This window comes from Protopterus annectens, chromosome 7.part1, assembly GCF_019279795.1.
Source record: "Protopterus annectens isolate FY-2018-M chromosome 7.part1, PAN1.0, whole genome shotgun sequence".
Taxonomy (NCBI): Eukaryota; Metazoa; Chordata; order Ceratodontiformes; family Protopteridae; genus Protopterus; species Protopterus annectens.
Genome location: NC_056740.1, coordinates 300222531 through 300246178, shown reverse-complemented (window position 1 = coordinate 300246178; position 23648 = coordinate 300222531). Strand labels below are relative to the sequence as shown.

Sequence of the window (23648 nt, the reverse complement as noted above, 5' to 3'; positions counted from 1 at the left end):
ATGTTTTAAAGGATACGAATTAATGTTTTAAAGCTTTGACCTCAAACGTATTTTAGAAATCTCATTATCATCAATTTCAAACCCACAGCAGGCATTTAAATATACCTGCTACCAAAATTCTGTTTTATCTAAACATTTCTTCTACAGCTTTCTTAACAAAAATACAAGCAGCTTGTACTATCACAGCCAATCTATAAAATGTTGGACAGCCTTCTAATACATGCTTAGCCAAGGCATTTTTAGCATCCTTATTTTCCACTGCATGTATGTGTCAAAAATGATCTTGTATAATTTTCTTGATGTTCTACCTATATAAAATACAGAGCATCTCATATACAGTGCTGCATAAATTATACTTTAGATATACATGTAAACATAACTGATATCTTAACTTCCTTCCCATTAAGGCATATTGTATTTTTCCAGTATATAAATATTGGCATTGGTTATATCCACCAACCACATTTCCTATCTATCTTTGTTGCAAGGGGCTTCTGTAATAAGTTGCTCAAGGTCTTATCCCTTGTATAAATAAAATGTGTTTCAGTGCCAATAACTTTTGATGTATCATAAAAATATCTTAATAATCTCCAGTTGGATTTTAAAATCTGTTTTATTCCATTACTATCTACTGAGTATCTCAACTTCATAAGCAGTTTCCAACTGTAATTAATCTGCGGATTAACTATTATATCTTGTATAACTAAAATAACAGGTGGATATTTATTCTTTCTATTTAAACGTATATTATTATCAGTGTCCCTGTTCACCAGGTCCTATGACTAACCTTGAACACAAAATATCCTTTTTGTTTCAGTATGCCCCAAATGCACCATCCATCTCTGCCAGTCTACTTGTTCTAATAAGCTGTCCTTTAACTAAATTTTCTTTTACTTTGACATTCTACTGTTAAATGTAAGTAACAATTGTGATTCATTTTTCTGTATATGCAATTTTGAAGCCTATTAACATTTGAAATCAGCATATCTAAACAATTAAATCAACTGTATCAAAGACATGCAAAAGCTTCAAATGTTGATCCACATAATTTAGATAAATCATAAAAATAATTCTCTTCCCTTGTCTTATTAAAACTATATTGTCTAGAAAAGGTTCATAACATTTAATATGATGCAGATAAACATACAGAAACTCATGTTCCGATTACCATGCTGCCATATACAGATATGCATAACTGTGGGCCATCAATGCTCTCATTGATATTTCAGTCTTTTGTCTAAGACAACATCCAACATCCCCAAAAGCAATCTAATCTTTGAAACAGAAAAATCTGTTTTAAAATGCAAATCAGTTGGTCACCATTTCAATCCCTCTATCGTTGGGGAATACAAAAAATAGCGATTTCATATCAGTTGTGATCATAACAACTTCAGCAGTTATCCCTAAATCTTGAATCTGTTGTATAAAATCTTTAATAAAATGAGGCATCCCCATCACAACATTTTATATTATTTTTAATAAAAAAAATACACATTGCTTGTACCTGAATACCTTTGCCAGCCACAAAGGGTCTTAGATGGATTTCAGAAATCCTTGTGAATGCTTGGAAGCCCATACATAAGGGGGTAATCTCTGAGACATATTCCTATCCCTCCATGTCGAATACCTTTGCCAGCCACAATGGGTCTTAAATGGATTTCAGAAATCATTGTGAATGCTTGGAAGCCCATATATAAGGAGGTAATCTCGGAGACATATTCCTATCCCTCCATGTCCTGTGATGCAGCCAAGGTTTAGGTTCCTGCATCAGGTAATTTTGATGCAATTTGTCTTGTGAATTTGTAGAAGGTCCATCAGAGTGGACCCCTCAACAATCTGTAGGAGACAGAATACAGGACAAGGGCTTTGTGACAATCCACACAGGACATGTTGTTTACATCCTGTATTCTTTTTGTGAGGTACTTCTGTTGACATTCTAGTTGTTGCATGTGCCTGATTAGGATCACTACAGAATAACAAAATTCCACAATCCCAAGACTCTAAATCTGAATCACAAAAGTAGTGAATGGGGATTGCCGTACAGTGCGGAATGGGAACTTTGCCATTCACTCCACTGTAGTGTGATCTTGGAGTTGATATATTTAAGTTGCAGGAGGTGTAGGGGGCCCCCTGCATATAGGTTAGACGAGTTTATTGGATGTTTTATTTATTTATTTTTTATTTTATTTTCGAGATTCTGGTCCTCGGGATTTAGAGTCTCAGGATTGTGGAATTTCAGTATTCTGTAGTGATCTCGCCTGATCAGGTGCATACCAATGTGACAATTGTACTCAGTGACTAGTCTGATGAAGGTCGAGTACAGTGGAAAGATGGCTTCCTTAGATTCAGATGCCATACCATTCTTTATAAATTGCACAACATAGAATGATTTCCATACTACCATGGACACGTGATGGTCAAAGGTCAGGTTATTGTCTCCATGTGTCCTCAACTCCCTGTCTATGGGGCCCTACTGTTAGGAGTGTGTTATGAGTGTGGTAGTTTCCAGAGGTAGACAGCTTCTCAGGGATACTATTATACATGTTTTGGTACTGAGTTACTACCATAGGTCTGGCACCAGTTATTTGTCTGTGCCATCCCTTTTTGAAGGGTATTAGTGTTTCAGGAGATTGCGTGACTGCTCCTACTTTGCAATCATCTCCACATTTCGTCAGCCAGAGGCCCTTGATGTCGACTTTTAGATCAGAGAAGTAGATACCAAAATGAATGTAACCCTTAGGCACTCTGCTAGTGACCAGAGTCTATGTGGAGGTGGACTTCCATATCTTAACTTCTTGAGTCACACAGTGGTTTATGCTTGAGTTTGTATACAATGTCTGAATGAGGTATCATATAAAGTGCCTTGGATGAGGTAGGCAGTATGCATCACTCTGCTGTCATCCATTGCTTTGGTGACCTTCTCACAGAAGTCCACTAGGCAGAGTAGGAATGACCTGACTTTGACAAAACCATGGGCTGGATCCACTGTCTGAAGATTTCAAATGTTATTTTAATCATTTTAGTGATAATTATTTTTATGGCTTTGCATGAGTCTAGTCAAACTTACGTGTTTACAGTTACCAGGATCCATAGATGGCCCACCCTTGTACAGTGGGATGGGCTTTGCATGAGTCTAGTCAAACTTACGAGTTTACAGTTACCAGGATCCATAGATGGCCCACCCTTGTACAGTGGTATGGCATTTGCAGCTTTCCATTCATGTAGCATGAAGCCTATCTGGGGGCTATGGTTAAATAGTGATTCTAGTGGTCCTGATAAGTTTCACGCAAGTTAGAAAGCATATGGGAATATTATTGGTATCCATTAATGCAGTGTTCTTGGCAGTAGACAGTGCATTGATGACATGTTCCCTAGTGATAGTTGCTGGGGTTATATTCAATGGTAATTCCTGAGGGGTGACTTTGGGGGAGAAAGACAGGTAAAATTGGAGCTGAATTTCGCAGCCAGTAAATTTGCTGGATCTTCCTGCACAGTGTAGTTGGCTCCATGTACAATTAGCTCTGCGGATTGTTGTGTACTGCCTTTGAGGTTGCACATTTAGCTTAAGAAAGCCTTGTGAATGTCCTTTGCCTGGGAGTCTATGTTTACCTCAAATTTGGGTTTGTTAGACTTGACTAGCCCTCTGAGTTGCTTGTTTGTTTGGATTGATGAGAGGGTTTTTTTTTTATCTTGCTGGACACTGCACTAATTAATTTTTGCCATGATTTTGCTATGTACAATTTTCACAACTAGTCCTTATATTTTATCATTTGCATACCAGTTTAATTTTTACATTTGCAGTGACAAAGGGATACAAAACAAATACAGCTATTTTATTCTTCTCATCAAATAAGTTAAAACACTACTGACAATGCCTGTCAGATATAAACACAAACATGAAAAACAATAACATCTTGACCACTGAAAACCAGTCAGCATCTAACAAGTGATATAACATAAAATGCAAGCCCTTGCCTCCACAAAACAGTAGCAAAACAATGCCAAAATGGATAGCACAACAAAAGAGGCCACTGGCTGGCAAAAAGAAGGCAGATTAACCTTGTAGGGTGATATGTTCTGGTAGTTAGTGCATTATTCCAAAAACCCTGACTATAACCCTGTTTACAGGTTGTAATTTACTGAAGACGTAATAGGACACTGTTCTATCAAATGGCACTACACATCGTGCTAATTCATACAATACCAGACTGTACTCATACGCAGTAGCATTTTTCCCAAGCTCACTCTAAATCATTACGTTCGGATCCCTGAAACCCTTACAGCACTGGAGTCTACATAAAAAGAAGTCTACTGGCGGGTAGAGGTGGAAATGCAAACAAGACTAAACTGTAAAATGAAAAAATAAATACAACCAACATGGCAGCTGTAAGCAATAACAAAACTTTAATAAAAAGCAATCTAAAATTGTGAGCACTTTCATAGTGATAGAACCGCTTCTTTACGCCAAACAACTCATAAGTAATCATACATTTTAAAGATTATTCCAACAAATAACACACATCTCTCCTGACACAACAACTAAACTGCTAGGAATAACCATTGACAACAATCTCACATTTGATCAACACATCAATAACATCATCAAAACAGTTAACAAAAAAACCATTTCTTACACCTTCTAGAGGCTACTAGAGCCCACTCCCATCTGATATCTACTCTTTTACGCCTCACCTATTTTCACTAACCTTAAAAGGCTAACCTAAATAAACTAGCAACCTGTTATAATAGCATTGCGCTTTGCCACCAATAACCCTTTCAGAACACATCACTGTCATAACCTAAAACTCCTAGGCGATCTTCTTCTAAACTCTTCTAAACTTCTTCTAAACTCATAGCTGGTGACTCTCTGTTCACTAATACAGTAGGTAGGACATGGAATATGCTACCCACTTATATCACTCTAATCTCCTCCTTACCACTCTTCAAACAAAGAATCAAACTGTACTTCCAAAACCACTGGCTGTGTTCCTGCAGGACTCCTGACTAACCTTCTACACTCTCCCCACTCTACTATAACTATATACTATGCTTACTAGCTATACACACTATTTCCTTTTCTTGCCCTGTTGCTCTACTTTTATGCTCTGCCTCCCATCTTCCTACTTCATCTCCTTACTAGACTACTGTTTCTCACTCTTTCCCTCTCTTGTATTACTACATTAATCCCTTTAAATCTCCTGCTTTACCTCTTTCTCTTTGACAGATTATTGAAAACTAATTGCTAATCTTTAGATGATTTAATGTTATGCTACTACTGACCTAGTATAAAAACTGTAAGTGCCTTAGGTAATTGTTGTTCTTATTACCAAATGTTTATTCGTATTTACTTACATTTTTTTTATATGTCTCTAAATGTTGATTAATGTGTGGAGCTTTTCTCCCTGGGCCTCTACTGAAAATGGACATATTTAACAAATGTAAAATAAAAATAAATAAATAAATAAAAAATGATTATAAATACAAATCCACTTTACTTTTTTATAAGTAATCAATCATGTCAATATCTAAGCCCACATGATTTCAAAAATGTTTTGATTTAAGAAACCTCATTCAAACCTGGGGGAGTGTCTGTTATAAAATATATAATCCACCATAACTTGGAACACTCAGCACTTTTATTGGTCATATCTCCACCCCTTATACTTACATCAAGCACTTCTAAGACTGTAAACCTAAAATAGTGTTGAGGACCTGCCTCTATTACATGTTTAGCCAAGGCATTCTTTGACCCTCCTTTAGGAATATCACCAGTGTCTTCTAAAATCCTCTCTTTAAATAGTATGTTTGAATTCTCTATATAAAAACAATCATATTTTTGATATTTCACACAATAAATAATATTAGAGGTTTTGCAGTCTGTGTAAAAATCTAAAAACACATTGTACTCAAATAAGGGATGTTCAATCACAGTTGTATGACCTACATGGAAACATACCACTATGGTGAGCGACAACAGAGTTATGATATAAACGTCTATAACAGAGTTCACGTTTAAGTGACTTATTGTGAAAGGAAATCCTAGGCTCATTACCCATCACTGTCTTGACATTTTTGTCAGTCATAAGCACTGACCAGTTCTTATTAATACAAACTATACCACTGGACTCTACTCAGTATGCTAAAACATTTGCTTGCTATCAAACACATGGCAGTGAAGACACTATAGTTTAGTCATCAGAGAACCACTGTGACCTCAAATTTCTTTAATGATTCAGAGAAAAAGTCCTTTCCCTTGAAAATGGCAGATGGGTGGCTGAATGAAGACACAGTACATCAACTAGAAGTTGCTGTACATACCAGCTCACTATAGAAAGGAAATAGGAGGGATGCGATAGGTAGACATGAACTGTGGGAGGTAAAAGGGGTGCCAATAAGGCATACAAAACTGACTTCCATAACAAAATTATACAAACAAACATTCTACAAAATAGAAAGTAGGACAAGCCAGGCTAAAGTAGGAATCTAATCACTATAAACTGATTGTGCTCAAAGAGTTAATCAACAGGGGGAATACATTTCTTGTAAATAATCCTTTAGGAACAAAGCATTGCATTCTTGTACACCAGGAGGACTCATTTCTGTCAAGCTTTAGTTGTGATTTTTTTTCTTGCCAGCATCAGCAAACCCCAATAAAGGTCATGCACATGACATTTACATGCTCACAATTGCGTGCTCACACACACACACACACACACACACACACAAAATCCCTGACAGTTAAGGCCCACAGTCATTTAGATATGACAATTCTAATCAGTTGCATTCAGACCAATAATATACCCCAAACCCACATTACAAACTTTTTATAAATGTGCCCGTTTCTCCACTGTAGTGTAATCTCAGAGTTGGTATATATAGTTGGGGAGGGGGAGAGGGGGCACGGCCTCCCACCTTGCTGTACCCCTCCAAGGTGGGGGGCTGCAGCCCTCACACCTCCCCTAACTATATATACCAACACTGAGATCGCATTACAATAGGGAAAACGGAAAATTTATAAAAGGTTTTGTTTAGTTTATGCTATGCAGTATGGTACTTCCTTCTTGTTGGCTAACTACTACAGTTCGATGAATATCTTTACAATGATTTGACCGTTTGATAAAAGGGACGTTGAAGGCTTAGTGTTCATTGAATAGCTATTCAATTAACTTTTTGTTCGATAGTTAAACAAAGACCCATTTCCAGCTTGATTCCCCCATACAGGCAACTGCCCCCCCGGTGATTATCGTTTATCTCTGGTCAAGTATCAGTAAAGTAGCTCCTTTCATAAAGAGACTAACTCCACACTCTCCCGTACCTCCTGAATATTCACACATAACAGACAGTCTGATAATTTTTGGACTTGCTATATCTGGGATGGCTAAACTGATCACATGAAAGAAATTCCACTAATCATAATTTACTGAGCCTATTTCACACAGATTTTACAACAGCTGTCACAGTTGTAACAGGCTTGAGCAGGATGCAAAGATATGAACCCCAAACTTTGGAGTTAGGCTATTTAGTAAGTGAAGGGTTGTGGGAGCACAGTACATGCAATGTGGGATGCAGGGGGATGCAGCCCTTCTTACTAAAACTCTTTATTACTATGTCACTGCTTCAAATAATGTGTTCACTGAATGGCTCCTGCACACATTTATAATGTCATCTCAGACTCACTTTCCAGACAATCCCATAACACCACAATGTCCCGGAACACCAACTTTCCACTCCAAGTAAATAAACGCTTGACCAACCTGAAAAATAAATTAAAACCAAAGCAAAGTAAACCCACCCATGTGGGGGGCTTCACCCCCACAATCCCCTAGTAAATTTAAGTATTTTTGTAAGTAAGTAATGATTTCTGTGGAAATAGTGACGTTCAAGTTAACGCTGGAAGAAGCTGACATTTGTGCAGTCACAGAAACCTGGTTCAAAGCTGCGCAGAGCACCCTAGTCATACTAGGTTACTCATCCTATCATTCATTCAGATCCCAGTTGCAATATATATATATATATATTTATATATATATATATATATTTATATATATATATATTTATATATATTTCTAGGCTGGTCAAACAGTATGATGCACAGGAAAGACTCCAGGTGCAGTTAACAATTGACGAGACCCCTATTCAAATCATAGCTAGCTATAGGCCTCCAACTTTGACTCAAGATGCCCACTCCACCTACCTGGACCTTTTCGAATCTATCAAGATTCAACCCTTTACCCTGATCCTGGGTGACTAACTATCCAACCATACACTGGAAGAAATACTCGTGCCAAAACAAATGCCCAGAGATTCCTTGATTTCGTCAATGCAAATGCCTTGGACCAGTTGGTTGACACCCCCACAAGAGATGAAAATATATTGAACTTTGTATTAACCAACATGAGTAGCCACTGTAGCATCCCTACAGTGCCATCATCCCTGGTAAGATCAGACCACAATGCAGTCACTTTCAAAATCACCATCTCTCCTGACCCCCCCCCCCCTCAGCTAGGGTCAAACAAAAAAACTTCTCCAAAGCTGATTACAGCCTGCTGAGGGAAGGTATAAACAGCTTCACAGCCCCTCCCCTCCATAGGAACGGGCACATATGTCCAAACCTACACCAAAGTACTATAGGAGCATTTTTGTAGCTGCATTGAATCAGGAATACCAGACAGGACAAAATCATTCTTCTCAAGGAAGAGAAAACCTGTCTGGTGGACATCTACAATAAATAAACTCTATAATAAAAGGAAATAAAATGCTGTCCAGGACCAAGAAGGAGCAGATGCCTAATTGGAAGCAATCTCTCCTTAGCCTGAACAAGCAAATATGAGCACTAGTGAAATCCTCCAAACCACACTTCGAGTCCAAACTGGCCACATCTACTAAAGACAATCATAAGACCTTCTTCACATTATGTCTGCAATCTCAAGGAAAGCACCCAGATCTGCTCAGAACTGGTGGTCAGGGACACCACATACACAAATGCTGTAGATATAGCCAACCTGCTGGCAGACGGTTTCAGTGAAAACTTCACCTCTCTGCCCCCCCATCAGTAAAACAAGACATCCCCAGTGCCTGTCCCCTCCCCTTATCTCTAGGGAGCAAGTCATCATTGCCCTCTCTAGGGCAAAAAATACAGCTTTCATGGGACTTGATAATATCCCAGGCTGCATCCTACATGAACTCAGGCAGGAACTTGCAGCAACATTTAGCACCCTATTCAACCAAAGCCTGAGTACCAACTTCATCCCAGCCGAGTGGAGGACAGCTACTGTCATCCCCTTGCACAAAGGTGGAGCATCCACAGATCCAGGAAATGATAGACCCATCAGCCTAACTAACCTGATCTGCAAGGCCACAGAACAGATTATCATGGACCTCATAAACAAGGACATTAGCAACCTTCAGACACTTGATCCCACATGGTTTGGTTTTCTCAAAGGGAGATCATGCCTGTTAAATTTGAGACAGTCACCAAGGGCATAGATGAGGGGAAGACAGTGCTCACTGCCTACCCTGACCTGGCCAAAGTCTTCATTACTATTCCCCACTCAGGTATACTAGATAAACTCTTTCAACTAGGCATCAATCCATATGTTACCAGATGGATAGCAAACTGGCTCACTGATAGAACCCACCAAGTCAAAATAGGGGAAGCCACCTCAAGTAGTAGACCCATAACAAGCGGTGTATGCCAGGGGTTGGTCTTGGGGCCTCTGCTGTTTCGGATATACTTCTCAGAGGTGTAGGCCAAATCTAGTGAACTATGGCTGATGAAGTTTGCAGATGACTGCAAGCTGGGTGCTGTCATCAACTCCCCTAGTCATGTGGACATCCTCCAAGAGGGTCTCGCCATAACAAATGACTGGTGCCAGAAACTTGGTCTCAAACTGAATGCCAAGAAATGTGTCATCATCTTTTTCAGGGAGAGTGAGATCCCCGCAAATTATCACACTGATAATAAGGTACTAAGCACACAATCAGTCATGAGGGACTTGGGCACCCAGGCTGATACAAATTGACTTTTGACCATCATATTGCCACCATTGTACAGAAAGCTTTCTACATGGCCCACATCATTAGCAAGGGTATCTCATCCAGGGACAAGGTGGCCATAACATCCCTGTATTCTTCCCTTATATAACCCATTATTGAGTACAATGCCCGTTTCGGCATGTACCTCACAAAGGACATGCAGCAGCAGGAGAGACCATAGAGGTTCCTCACCTGGAGAATCCAGGGCCTCAAACATCTACCTTACACTGAAACAAATGTGAAGCTGCAACATGTTGTCAGACTGGGAGTTACTTGTAGTACTTATTCCAAAAATATAGCTGAACAATAAAGAAAACAAAATTCAGATACATTTCTAGAGACTGCACTTATTAAGTGAAACAATTAGCATGAACTGCTCATTTGTTTCTTCCTTGTGTAAAAAAATATATATATATTCTATTAGTCAAAAAGCTTTCCTTTATCCAGCAAGCCCCTCTGAAACTTTATATTATAATGAATAATATATTCCTACTAGGGCAACCTTCCTTATGTTATTTATTTAACCACTGAACCTCAATTAGTTCTGAAGCCACAATAAACATTTAATTATTTTACTATTTAATTCATTTTTTCAAACTTTCTAATTAAACTGTGCAACAAAGGTAATATTTTACTGTAATCAAAAGGCTGCCTTGTATCCACTACTACACAAAATCATTTCTCATCTTTCAAAAAAGCATATACATTTTGAAATCATTACCTTTCATTTTCTTCTGAAACAGTCTTTAGGTTCCATGAAGATTAAGAAAGACAGAGAATAAGTGATCCATAGTAGAAGGTTTCCCCTGAAACGTTTAAGTTCTGAATGTGCGTACTGGTAGGGATAGCAGTCCTCAAAATCCATTAACTTAAATGGAATTGATCCCAATTTTATTGCTTTTAGTATTTCTCTCAATATGGCAGCTATCGTGTGTGGACTATACCAAGTAGACAACAGCTGGGGTGATAGAAGAAAGTTTACATTGTTTGACTCTACTCTGAAGGCTGCTGAATTTCACAGCAACTCCTATTCTCACAGATTACATGGCTCATTCCTAGTGAGCAAAGAAGCACCATGGCAAGCAGAAAGCAGGGGGAGAAAATAGGGGCTGCGATAGCATTTGCGTAGAAATTCAAGTGAAAAAGCAAGTGTGCTCAGATTTCTTCATTAAAAATAAAGGACTTCAGTCAGAAAACGTAATGCTAATTCAGTAAATCACAGAAAATCTGAACAGTTGAGAGGTATCTCTCTCTCTCTGTCTTACACACACCCATATCAACAAATTGCAGTTATTTTACAGCCTATGTAACATCTCAGATGTTTTATTGTGACCAATTTTTTCAGCTTTGTATTAGTATAGCACCTCGCAGGATGGGCAGTAGCAAGTACTGCCTAAATCCCCCCCATCCAACAATCGGTGATGTCTTAGTAAACCTAAGTAATATTTATACTAACGGCGGCATGACTATTAATTATCTATTCATAGTTCACCCTTTTCCACAATGTAGTGTGATCTCAGAGTTGGTATTTTTAATTTGCGAGGGGGGGGTGCAGCCCCTGCAAAAACGAAGGAAAAAATAATACTTGCAGTTATAGTGCTGCTTCTTTAGCATTCCTTACTCAAACACGTCTTTGTTTATTCATAGCTGAGTCTCCGGTAGCAACTATTAAGTTTAATTACAAAGAATTAATGAATTTAAAAAGGATAGGGTGCACTGATTCCATTTCCTGTATGCATGATCAACTGTCAATGTATGCATGATATCACACTTAAATCTGCATGCATGTCAATCATGCATATTTTCCATATGGCAACATGCCCCTTCCACCTGTTGATCACTAAGACCACTCCCACATCTGCACAGAATGGCCTGCGAGGTACTACACTACTACAAAGCTGATTGTTCCAGGTAAAATATGCCTTTGTATGATGGGTAGTAATGCGGCTGCATATTGTTTTTCAACAAAGGTCAGATAACCCAATTTTTCAGTGCAGTCATACATTCCAAACACCCACCTGTCTATATTATCCAATGTTCTTCCACAATTATACTTGGCTCTTACTAGTAGACTTTTGACAATCTGGACCTCCTTTCCAGGACCCCTGAGTAGCATTGGGTCCTAGAGAAGTTTCCAGATACCTTGTAAGAACTGATACCAATCCACTACAGATTTAGTCGACACTCCAAAGTGGTCTACTGCCGTACAGAGAGACATTTTTCTTGCCCTCTAGTACTCTCTTTAGAAGTGATTGGAGAGGCAATTTGCTATTCTGGAAAAAAAAAATGTTCCAGGCAGCATTCCACTTTTACTTCTGCATTTCCTAGCTGTACACCTCCAAACAAAGGAGGATCGGCGAGCAGCAAGGGATACCCTAGAGCCACACTTAAGGCATGTGTTCTGCTACAGATTCCCAAATAATTGCAAAAATGAGATGACTGACAGCAAAGAAGAAGTAATCTTAGTTATGTAGCTGTCATTGAATTTAGACATTTCGTCAGGTTTTGAGAAACAGCAAGCAAAATGTTTCAGTAGGTCCTGCCCAGTTGCCTGATAAGTTACAAGTAAGAAAATGGTAAGAACTGGCATCTTTTTTAATACAGGCACTAAACATCATAAAATACAATCCTTGAATCTGTAACAAGCGGAAAGACTACCCTGCATTTCAAAGGGCAGGATACATGCCTTTCATGTATAAGGTGTGAAAAGCTACTGCACCAGTAAAATATTTATTTATTTTTTATTTATTTATTTTACATTTGTTGACTGGGCTAGTCTAACTGGATATATGTCCATTTTCAGTAGAGGCCCAGAGAGAAAAGCTCCAAGACAAATACAGAGAAATAATGTTTAAGGTTACAATAAAGTTAACATCGAAGAATACTAAAATACATTTTACAACACATTGGTTAAAACTATTTACAAAATACGATATTCACATAAAGTCTATCATAACAGTTTCTTGGTTAACAGTTCTGCTTACATATGCAATAAAGAACATAAGCTCAATTAGGGAGAGTAGAGGGAATAGCAGAGGTGGTAGGTTAACCAGTGTTACTGCAAGGGCATAACCAGTTTGTTCTGAGGAGTATTTTCAGTTTTTGTTTGAAGAGGGTTAGGGAAGGAAGAGAATCAGTTCAGTAGGTAGAAGGTTCCAGTTTTTCCCAATAGTGTTTGAGAATAGAGAATCACCTGCCATGTTGTTCGACTTACTTATGCTAACTACAGGGGATGCCAACTATGCCAACTACTAGATTACAGGGGAAAACAATGTGTTTCTGCAAGTACACATTCAGGAAACCTTATCTTGCACAGATTTGTTGCTGTAAGGCAATGAGAAGTGTGCTAGAAACTAACGTCAAACACCTGTAGCATTTCACAATCATCAACGAATGTATGCATGATGTCACACTTAAATCTGCATGGCTGTCAATCATGCATGTTTTTCATATGACAGCATGCCCCTTTCACCTGTCAGTCACTAAAACCATGCCCACATTTGCACAGAATGGCCTGTGAGTTACTACAGTAATACAAATCCATTTTTAGGTTCATAGGTAGGTACTAGGCTATTGGCCCTAGGGCCTATACAAGCCCAGCCAAAACGGTACCCTGGCTTTTGCCACCCAAGAAAATTATTTTCCTGTGCCACCGTCGAGCAGAGCCACAGAAGTGATCCTCGGGGTGAATTTCCTATTTCCCATCCAATCATCAAGATTTTTCTTGAAGAGTACTAATGAGGAGCTTTGTTTGATATAGATAGGTAGTTTATTCTAGAGTATGGGAAGTCTCTGGGATAGGAATCTATCCCTCCGACATGTTCTGTTTATTGTGGTGATAAGGTTTAGGTCTCTAGAGCATGTAGCTTGGAGGGATTGCGATTTCTTTAAGTGGAGCATGTCCAACGGCTCTGGGTTTGACCTAGCTTTGTATGTTAGGCAGAGATCACTTCTGAGTAGGCGATATGCGACGGAGTAAAGCTGGAGTTTTTTGAGACGGTCTGCATAGGGCATCTGTTTGAGGAAGGTAATCCTCTTTGTGAGGTATTTCTGTGGCCTTTCCAGTTGTTGTAGATGTCTTGTGAGGTACATACCAAAAGGGGCGTTGTACTCTGTAATGGGTCTAATGAGAGATGAGTAGAGGGGAACAATTACCTCTTTTTTTCTGGATGAGAAACCTTTTGTGATGAGGTGTGCCACATAGAAGGATTTCCTGACTACTGTGGTGATGTGATTATCAAAGGAGAGACTACTGTCCACCTGTGTCCCAAGGTCTCTTATCACACTTTTGGTGTTACGTATACTACCGCCTATGTTGTAGTTCATGGGCACAGAGTTTTTACCAAAGTGGATGACAATGTACTTTTTGTCATTGAGCTTGAGGCCATGGCTTTGACACCAGGCATCTGTATCAGTGAGGCCCTTTTGTAGGATGTCCACATCGTTAGGAGTTTCGATTATGGCTCCTAGTTTGCAGTCATCTGCAAACTTCATTAGCCAAAGACCTTCTGTGTTAGCCTGTACTTCAGAGAAGTAGATAACAAACAGGAGAGGACCCAGGACTGAACCCTGTGGTACTCCACTTGTCACTGGTCTGAAGTCAGATTTGGAGTCTGCTACTTTCACAGTGTGGGTTCTGTCAGTGGGCCAGTTGGCAACCCATCTTGTGACATAGGGATTTGTACCTAGTTTAGTGAGTTTATCTATAATTCCAGAGTGGAGGATGGTGTCAAAAGCCTTGGCAAGATCTAGATAGGCTGTGTGAACCACCTTACCCTCGTCTACAGCTTTGGTGACTGCTTCAAAGAAGTCTATCAGGTTTAGGAGACATGATCTGCCTTTTACAAACCCGAACTGGGTGGGGTCGAGAGTTTGGAGATTACCAATGTCTTTGTTTAAAAGTTCCATGATGATACGTTCCATGGCCTTGCAGACCAGGCTCATCAGGCGCATGGGGTGGTAGTTCCCGGGGTCTGTGGTGGCTCCCCCCTTGTGGAGTGGGATAACCGTCTCTGTGCGCCATTCAGCAGGCACAAAGCCTGAGGTGAGGCTATGATTGAACATGGTACTTAGGTGGGGTGCCAATTCATTCTGTAGCTCGTGTAGAACGCAGCCTGGGATGTTGTCTGGTCCCATGGATGCTGTGTTCTTGGCTTTGAAGAGTGTGGTTTTTACCTGTGCAGCTGTGATTACAGGAACTTTGCATTCCTCCGGTATAGAGATGGGCTCTTTAGGGGGAGAGAGGGGGGTAAAGTTACCATTGAACCTATCTGCCAGGATGTTGGAAATATCAGTTGGGTCTGTATATTTAGTGCCATTCTGCTGTAACTCAGAGCAGATCTGAGTGTTGCCATTGAGATTCTTGACATAGCTATAGAATGCTTTGTGGTTGTCTTTAGAATCAGTGGCAATTTTGTTTTCGTAACTAGCTTTGGAGGATTTTATCAGGGATCGCAGCTTCTTACTGAGGCTGACCAGGGAGCTCCTCCACTCATGGAATTTTACTCTCTTTTGCAACAGTTTCTTCCTTCTGTTGTACAGTTTGTTTATGGCAGGGGACCACCAGATTGGCTTCCTTTTTTTGGAGGACACCATCTTGGTTCTGTTTGGGATAGCATGATCCATGCACTCATGTAAGTGCTTATAAAGTGCAATTGTGTAGGATTCAGTAGTCATAACTGTATTGTTCATCTGCATGGGTGTCATGAAGTTCACCACTTCTATCTTAAAAAGCATGAAGTTGGCTTTGGAGACATTTTTTACCATGGTTTCCTTAATGGGGATTGGGTGGGGGCAGGATGTGGATATCTAGGGTAATTAGCTTATGGTTGGATCGGACCAATGAGGCGTTGACTTCAGGTGTGGAACATCGGTCACTCATGTTGGTAATGACTAGATATAGGATATTGTTGCCCCTGGTGGGGGTATGGATAAGTTGATCCAGGGCATTGGAGTTTATGAATTCCAGAAAGCATTGAGTGAAGGAGTTGGTGCATGAGTAGTTTTCCCAGTTAATGGTGGGGTAGTTGAAATCACCCATTATTAGAGTGTTTGGTTGAACCCTAATATTTTCCAGTATATCAAGAAAAGAGGAGTGGGAATCCTGGGGCATGGTGGGAGATCTGTAGCAAGCTAAAATTTGGATTGCAGTTTTGCCCAGAGTTAGTTGCACTTGGCTAACCTCGGCTGAATTATGCTGAGCAACTAGTCTGGAGGTGTGGATACCCTTAATGAATATGGACACACCTCTGCCTTTGGTGTTCTGAGTCCAGGTTACATGGCCGAAAAGTGTGGTATGAGTTACAGCCTGGTAGTGCAGGGGTGCTCTCTGGAGACTTGAACCAGGTCACTGCACAGATATCAATGTTCTCCATTTTAAGGAGTGCCTCGAGTGAGTGCATTTTGAGATTTAGACTTCTAGTACTGAGTAGCATCACCCTCACTTTTTGCTTGCCTGTTCCTGTTACGTTGGTGAATTTGTCATTTGAACCTAAAAAAGGCACTATAGGGGCAGCAAGAACCTTAGCCAGTATCCGGTATCCCAGGGGTGACAGATGCAGGCCATCTCTGGCAAAGCATCGTGGTCTGTCGACCATGTCATCCCAGGCAGACAGATACTGGATCCCTTTAGAATGACACCAGAAGCTTAGCCAATTGTTGAAGTCAATCATTTTGTCCTTGTACTGCGGTATTATTCTGGGTGATGGAAGAATGCTACTCAGGGCTAGGGTCATACCTGCCTGGGCTACAAGATCGGAGAGCTCTTCCATGTCTCTTTTCATGTAGTCCAGGGAGGTACTTCTCAGGTCGTTCACACCAACATGGACAATGACAGAGTCATATTTGTACTTGTTGTGAAGTGACCTGAGCGCGTGGGTTATGTGGCGGATCGTGGCACCCGACAGGCAGCTGACAGTAACCTTCTCCTTGTTTAGCCTGGTGAGTGGGATATCAGTGTGCCTGACAATAGAGTCACCTATTACTAATGTGTTGGGTACGTTGTTTTGCCTTATTGGCTGTGGTTGAGTGGCACCACTGAGTCTGTGGGCTATGTGTCATTTGGGTTGTGTTGGGGGGTGGAGGTTGCTTGCATTTCTGCTTTGGAGATCTCTGGTGCTTGAGAAGCTAATTATTGAGAGCCTCCATGAATGTTTTTGTGTTTCTATGTGTGGATTTTGGTGGTGTAGATTTAGTGAGACTATGTGATGAGTGTGGTGTGGTGCAAGTGTTTACCTTCTCCTCTTGACTGTCAAGCTCAGTCTTGGTTGGAGAGAGAGTTACCTCCAGTTTGGCTAGATAAGTGCATCTCTCACAGGTTGTAGTGTTGGGTGGTAGGAGAAGAGGGTTGTCTGTGTACATGAGGCAATTTCTACATTGTCCCAAGATGCCCAGATTCATCAGATAGACAGGAGAGAACACTGGGAGCTGACCCTTGGACATGCCTGAATAAAAAGCTATTTTTCTCTAGATAAGTGAGGAAAGTGAGTACAAGAGCTGTTTTTCACTAAGCAAGTGAGGAAAGTAAGTACCAAAACTGTTTTCCTCTAGGTAATGAGGAAGGTTGAGTGCTGTAGTAATTAGTAGGTTATTTAGTGCTTACAACAAATTCTGAACAAGTGCTGATCACAAATAAGCAAATTCAAGTGCTAAAACTAAGAATCTGTATCTGGGCTAAACTAGTTACAGGAAAGGGGGGAAACAAGTGCAAATGCGGGCTTTTAAATCAGAAAGTTGAGATAGATGGACAAACTACCCAAATGGCCAATAACTACAATTTCTGGACCAGAACCACTCCTTAAGTGGTAGATAAATTACCTAGTGCTTACCACTCCCACTGATGAGCTAGAAGGCTTCCCTCCAACACAGAAAGCGTGGGGGGCTCAGAAGCTTACATACAGTCCTGGATACAGCAAATCTAAATCTGGACTACACTAGTTACAGGAAAGGTAGGAAGCAGACTTAGATTTTTTTTCTACAGAAAAGTAGCTAAAACAGCAAACCAGTAAACAGCATCGTTCACTAATCCACTGAATGAAAGAAACACTGGCTTTTGCCCTTGCTGACTGCGAAGTATGCAAACAATCACAGTGACTTTCTTTAGTACTGACAAAAGATGTAACACATTACATTTAATCCCTCAGTAATATACAGCCACAAGGTACAGACTTTAATTCTCACCTTTAGGAAATTAGCTGGGCTTCAAATGGTCAAGTAGCGTAGTACTTACCTATGAACCTACTAAATGAAACTTAGGAAATACTTTTAATCTCTTGAAATCTCTTGATGTTTGCCATTTATCATTTTTCCCCTATAGGACACACTATCCATAAAGGAACTATCCTGTGTACAAGGAGATAGGTAGTAACCATACCCTTAACATGTGGCTGCTGATACTGTACACAGCATGACTAAAAATACAGTTTGCAGATGCTGTCAGCTCATGCATGCATCCCATATTCACAAAATTTAACACACAAGATGTATCAATAATTTATAGATAATCTAGGGAGAAAAAGAAATTAGAACACAGTTTCAAACATCTTAAAAATAACATGTAATTAAATTAATATATACAAATGTGTGTCATATAATAGGTCCAACACTTGATTTTTAATGCACTAGGTGGAGGAAATGAATTCCTATATTCTGTAATGCGATCATACAGGCACGTTATGTTTGCTTATTGAGAAAGGACACCCGCTGTTCTCTTACACAGGAAAGGTAATACTTTCACTAATGTGCTCTGCAATATTTTCTGGTGATACAGTATGACAGCGCAGATGAAGCGATCTTATCCGGAGACAAAACATTGCTCCACGTAAAAAGCCTTTTTTTTCCTCATGAAATTATTTTTGTTTTGATTTCACATTGATCAAACAGCTATAATAAGCATATATACTGGCGGTAGAATCTCCCAGCACTACATTACCATTCAGACACCTTAAAGCATAATTAATACAACAGGCTGCATAAAGATATACCCTTGCAAAAGTACAATTCCCTCAGATATCGGACATTATTCATATGACCCATAAAATCAAGGTAATTAAAAACACCTTGCCACCAAGGGACTGTTTCATTTTGGGCTTCGTATGTGCTACAAGCACCATCAAAACAGATCATATGAAATGCCAGACATAAACACGAGTAGCACACACAGGCAGGACAACAGTATCAGCAACATGCTGACACTCCTAAAAAAGAAAAGGAGTTACATTAAATGCTGTAAGACACTGAATGGCTGTCACTGTAATGTTTCCAGAAATACTACAGAAATAATCGCTGTGATTTTTTTTTTTTAGTTCTTACTAAAATGGATATACATGCAGGACATTATGTCCCTGCTATAACAGGCATTCACATTAATTGGAATTACACCCTGCCTTCAATATTTTGGATTAGGTGTAATAATGTATATAATAGGAGGTGTCGTAGCCTCCTATGGAAAACAAAAAAACTTCTGACGATGACAACCAGGTATGAATGGCTGTTTACTCAAGTGAAGCATATACACAGGCAAACATTTTTAATTACAACTGACATATAAATTCAATCAGCTCTAGCCTGTATTGTGCCACATTCTGTTCATGTATTGTATTAAACTGGTCAAAGAGAAGAATTATACCTTGGTCTCTTTCTCTTTCAAAAACTACTGGTTGTTTAATAATGCAAGTGTCATTGACATGGGGACTGTGAATACTGTCTACAGATGCCATATTAAGAAAACAAGACACCACCCCAACATAGTTTGGTCAGTAAAAAGTGTACATATCTGTTACCTTCACGACTATGCTTGATTGGCGATTATGCATACATTAACAGTTACAGCTAATTAGACTACTTTCATATAAAATAAAGTAACAAACATGTAAGAGAGACACAGAAGAGATTCAATGAGAATGTACAGTAGTGCGCCAAATGAGGTATACTCTCAACTGTACTACTTTGGCAGGATTTCTTCAAGCCTTCTTTGAGGAAAAAATTACCTCAGGGTCTCTGAACACTGATATTTTATTCTCTCTCACAAATTACTAGAATAATATCTTCATCAAATCAACTCTCCACATTTGGCTTAGTATCTACTACAAAGTGTTACTTGTACTACTTAAATATAAAACTATTTTTCTTTTTATCAAGGACTGAGTCCTCCTTCCAAGAAACTATTGCCAAATGTGCCTTCACTGAGATACAGTCAGAGATGCAGTGGAAGGAGATATTCAAGATCATAGAAAAGATCACCTGACTGCAACCTCCAATTGTATCTCCAATGTGTCTTTGATGTAAGAAATTAAAAGAAAAAAATGTTGGTAAATTGAAACAGAAAGATGTACTGTTTTAGCGGCACATTTACCAGTTTCTATAGAATGTGTGTTTCCTTTTTAAGCTACAAATAAACAACTTTAAAAAGGGGAGGCGCGCACCCTTGCGCCAAGCCTAAATCCATCACTGACATGCTTTTCAGGAGACTAGTGAAGAACTTATTTCATTTTCCCAATTTCCCCAGGGCACTTGTCTGGTCAAGTGACTTGTTCAGAGTCACTTAATAGACAAATGGAGGCTATGGGAATCAAACCCTAGATTAGAAGAAGTAGGCCTTTAACATATGATAGCCATAATTTGCTACATTTAGCTGGCATATAACACTTTGTGTTTTCACAATTTCTGTTTCTGAGGTGCAGTTACTAACATACAATTTGTTAATAGTTGGAACTGAAAATTTGCAGATCTAAGAACTGCTACCTTGAAGATAATCATGCTGGCCAAGGTTTTACTTATAACATACAACTTTCATCTAAGCGCATTATGTCATAATGACTGATTTTTGTCAAATTCACTTTTTGTCTAGTTTAAGAACCCTAAGTCTTTCATCTTTAAACATATATAAAAATCCACAGTAAATGGCACCAATTTATAGCAGCAGGTTTGAAACTATTACAGCACAGTGATATACATGCTCCTGAAAGTAACAGTTATAAGACTCATACTTGTCAGTCCCAGAACAGAGAGACTGAATGCGAGGAGATGTGAATTTATATACTTGTTTAGTCTAAGACCATAGTGTCTTGGAGTATTCTGTTTTTTCTAAGAAGCTATGGCAATCTTGGAGTTAGCTTATATACAAAGCAGGGGTGTGGATGTACATCCCCCTACACTGGTGGGGTTCATGAGGTTGACCCTTGTAAAAACAGAACTTTAAAGGAGAGCAGTGATTTTTGACAATTGCTGTTCTCCTATAGCTGAGCAGTTGCTTTTTTTGTAATTCCAATGCTTGGAATAATGAGTCTTAAATTGCAGTACGGAGCTGCTCCTGAAGGATAGTGTTGATTCATAGTAGAAAGTACATCATCACCTGATAGGCCGGTAACAGGGTGATGTAGAACATTGGTGCAGCTTGGAAGGAAGCAATTGAAAGTCATTTTTTCGTAAAATCCTGTTGGGATCACTATTTATTTTTAATAGTTCTCGATAAAAAGACATCGAATTTAGTGATCAGGGTTGCGTATCAGTCACTCATGGAGCAGCCACAGAAAATTTAAAACATAAGCACATATGGGGGCAACATGTAAAGTAATGATTAATGACATAGATATCCCCCAGCAAGCATGGAGCTGTACGTGAGTGTCTAGTGAACCTTGAGCTAGATCTGACTCTGCCAAGAAGAGGTCAATGACTTATAGGTCGACTGAAGATGTGTCAGGACAGACACAGCATATAAACAAATTAAGCTGATAGTTACAAACTCAAGGTGTCTAAATAACAAATCTGCTGTTTATCAGAAAATATGTCTGACATATGCATACACGAAATCTGATCTCAGGGGATCAAAACAAAGATTGGTTCAGTTCTCCAGATTCATAAAAATTCTACGGCTGAAACAGAAATAGTAATTTAAATGAAGGAGGTGAATTATCCATTTGTATTAAAAACAATGTAAAAGTGAAAGATGGCAGTTGTTCAGAGAAAAGACAGCACAATGTTAAGATTAGCATTATTTAAAGAAAAATTCAGCTGTATTCTATAGTTGTAAATTTCCTAAACACTCTGTATAAGATCTTGAACTTATAAGTTCACATTATTTAGCTCACAATCATTTAAAATTATGGCAAATGCTTTCAACATATCCAATATGTTCTAAAGATATATGTACATACTACAAATTATAGACAAAATCTATTATTGCTAATAATAATACCCATTTGTTAACCAGGTAGGTCCATTGGACACACACTCCCTTTTCATGGGCAACCAAAGAGCAATGTTTGATTAAGGAACTTGCTCAAGATCACACATGTAGCAAATAAGGGCTGAGGGAATCAAACCTTGTACCACAAGAACTATAGTTCATAGCTTTAACCCAGAACATCAACTGCCAGAAATGACTTAATTTAATGGATCAAGATAACTAATCATATTCGTGGCATACAGGCCACAGTGTCCAATATAATGGACGTAAACTGCATAAATAGAGTGTAAACAGAGTATGAATTATGTTCTATCTCCCATGTAGTGATTGCTTGACCTCTTCAACACCTATGTGTTGTGGAATTTCACAACTCTAAAAGCCTACACATCTTGCATTCTAAAGCATTTTCTGAAACATAAACTTAAACCTTGTGAGGTGGGAGAATTTATAGTGCTTTAACAAACATATACTGCATTCAGGTTATTTAACATTAATTAAAAAAAACAGCAGTCCCAAGTGTTGAACCCATGATCCTGAACATTAACATCAGTGGAATGTACCACTAAACCATCAGAGCTATAGGCAATAATGTTGCTTTTTCAAACATATCATGCAATAGAGGCATACAACATGAAGGAGAAAGTTTTGTGGAACATTTTGTGTGTTGTATATAGACATACACACACACACACACACACACATATATATATATATATATATATATATATATATATATATATATATATAGTTTGACTTCAGAATATCGAGTTACTGAAAACTCAAACTTCATATGGTCGAGACCATATTATCGAATTTTCAGAAACTCAAAATTCCGAAGTTAAACAAAAAAAAAAGAAAAAAGACAAGCACATCATTTCTGCAGGGGGGCAAGCCCACCCTGCACCCTCCCTACTTAAATATACCATCTCCGTGAACGCACTATAGCAAGGAAATGGGAAATCTCCTGTTCTGCACTTCTGCATACAGCGTGGAATGGGAGATTTCCCTTTTCCCCACTGTAGCACGATCTCATAACCTTGTTATATTTAAGTAGGGGGGTGTGGGGTGTGCAGGGGGGCTTGCTCCCATGCAGAAACGATGTGTTTGACTTTTTTTTAATTTAACTTCGGAAATTCGATTTTCTGAAAACTCGATCATATGGTCTCAACCATATGAAGTTCGAGTTTTCAGTAACTCGACATTGTGAAGTGAAACCATAAATATATATATATATATATATATATATATATATATATGTCTGATGAAACATATATATGAAAAAGTAGAGTTATAATATAGATATACATATATAAAAATATAAAGGAAGGAAAATAAAATATATATATATTTTATTTTATTTATTTATTTGAAGTTTGTTTGTCAGGATGGTCCATTGGGCCAAAGGAGCCCATTTTCAATGGAGTCCTGG

The 23648-nt window shown here is 39.0% G+C and overlaps 1 protein-coding gene across 4 annotated transcripts in view; it reads right to left on the bottom strand.

The window, feature by feature from the left end:
* Positions 1-23648, bottom strand: part of LOC122807740 (laminin subunit beta-1-like) — a 2263691-nt gene that overhangs the window by 1071854 nt on the left and 1168189 nt on the right. The window contains exon 1 of one of the 4 annotated variants that reach the window (XM_044078729.1): positions 10757-10889. The exons of the other annotated variants lie outside the window; for them this stretch is intronic. The gene's annotated coding sequence lies outside the window, so the exon portion shown is untranslated. Of the gene's footprint in view, positions 1-10756; positions 10890-23648 lie in introns of those variants that run through there. 4 annotated transcript variants of the gene reach the window in all.